This window comes from Pseudorca crassidens, chromosome 19 (genome assembly GCF_039906515.1).
Source record: "Pseudorca crassidens isolate mPseCra1 chromosome 19, mPseCra1.hap1, whole genome shotgun sequence".
NCBI lineage: Eukaryota > Metazoa > Chordata > Mammalia > Artiodactyla > Delphinidae > Pseudorca > Pseudorca crassidens.
The window spans coordinates 34,092,810-34,094,630 of NC_090314.1; the positions used below are offsets into that span (position 1 = coordinate 34,092,810).

General features: G+C 51.6%; 1 long non-coding RNA gene across 1 annotated transcript; it reads right to left on the reverse strand.

Annotated features, from left to right (window-relative positions):
* Nucleotides 1–514: 514 nt before the first annotated feature.
* LOC137213089 (uncharacterized) lies at nucleotides 515–1,460 on the reverse strand. The gene is made up of 2 exons (XR_010937778.1): nucleotides 1,351–1,460; nucleotides 515–601 (listed from the first exon to the last, which is right to left on the reverse strand). It is a non-coding gene; the product is annotated as an uncharacterized lncRNA (long non-coding RNA).
* Between the last annotated feature and the right edge of the window lie 361 nt (nucleotides 1,461–1,821).

Genomic DNA, 1,821 nt, shown 5'->3' on the forward strand with positions numbered 1-1,821 from the left:
AAGGCGGGGACTTGCAGGTCTCCAGGGTTCTCTCTGGGAGCAGCTCTCTCCTCTCCAGCACTCTGTCCTGAGAACAGCACCCACCTTGGTCTCCCCAGGCTCTCAGCTATGTCTTCTCAGCTCAGACTCCATCGGGGTCCCCTCATCTGCACTGAAGCCTGGACAGTAAGCGGGGGTGATCTTAGGGCTCACGTCATTTGTTTTCCCGTCTTTTGGGGATCACCACCCTTCAGTACCCACCCAATGTCCAGAGTCTTGCTTGAGTATTTTGTTTTTTTCAGGCAGGAAGATAAATCTGACCCCTGTTACTTCCTCTTGGGCAGGAGCATAAGTCTATCAATTAGATTTTACTGCATAACAAACCACCCAAGACATAGTGGCTTAAAAGAAGCATTCATTTGCTCATGATTTGGCAGTTTGGGTTGGGCAGTTCTGCTGTCTTGGCTGGGCTAACCCATGGGCCTGCAGTCAGCTGTGAGTCAGCCAGGTGACTCTCTTTCCTGGGCATTTGCCGGCTGTTGACTGGAGTGATGGGGCCAATGGGCCACGTGTCTCATCAGCCAGCCGGCTAGCCTGGCCTCCTTCACATGGTCTCTCGGTTCTAAGAGCATGAGAAAGCAAGGCTCCATGATTCAAGTCTATTCCAGCATCACTTTTGCTATCGTCCCTTTGGCCAAAGCAAGTCACGAACTCAGATTCACGGGCTTAAGAAATAGACTCCACCTCTTGTTGAGAGGAGCTACGAGGTCACGTTGCAAGGGCACAAATACAGGAGGGCGAGAATGTGTATGATTTTTTAGGATGAGTCTATCAATAGCCATCATTACTTCGCTTTAATCCTCACAGCAAGCCAGGAGGTGGATCTTACCATTGACGTTTCACAGATGAGAAGAAAACTGAGGCTCAGAGACATTTAGAGTTGCATACGATCTCACAGCTAGCAAAAGACAGAGCCAGGACTTGAACCAGGGTCTGCTTGACTCTGAGCTCTTCCTGTAGTCACTGCCTCATATGCTGGGTGTGGCGTGTGTGCACGCGTCTGTGATTCCGATTAGGTGCATCTGTGTTCAGCACCATCAGTTGTTCATCCCCTACCCTGGTCCCTGCTGCCCTGTGGAGCTGCCCATGCTCTGGATCTTTCCTGATACTCCCACCCTCCCTCCCCAGACAGAAGGCCCTGGCCTGGGACCCTCCTCTCAGGCCCTCTGGGCTGATGGATGCTTGGAAGGGACAGCTGTGTGTCGGTGTCTGTGTGCAGGAGCTCGAAGGTGCCCTTGACCTCTCTTCCCACCCAGCTTGCTTCTCAGTTGGTTGGTCCTTTCTCTCCGTGCTGCTTCGAAGCCTCCTTACCTCCATGGTCTCCTTTGTCCCCATCTTTCCCTCAGGCCAAAGACAGATGGGCTCATGTCTGATCCCACCACTCTACTGTCATCAGACCTTCGGTGTCTTCTGACTTTTTTTTCCTAGATGAAAGCTATATTTATCTTCCTGGCATCCAAGCCCTCCATGATCTCATCCTAACCTATTTATCCAGCCTGTTTCTCACTGATCAGGTTCACTGCCTCCATAATTTAGCCAAGGGCACCGTGGCTTTGCCCCCGCTGGGTCTGGCCCCTGGATTGTCCTACCTTTTCTGCATGGCCAATGCCTCCTCCCTTGTAACACCTCCTTGCTCTAGTTTATGTGTCATGTCTGATCATTCCATTCAGGCTGTAACTTCCTGAGGGAACAGACCTTGTCTCATTTGTGTTTGACTAGTCGCAGAGCTTTCTGTGGTGCCTGGTGCCGAACTGGTGTTCAGTGAAGTGCCCCAGAGGAAGA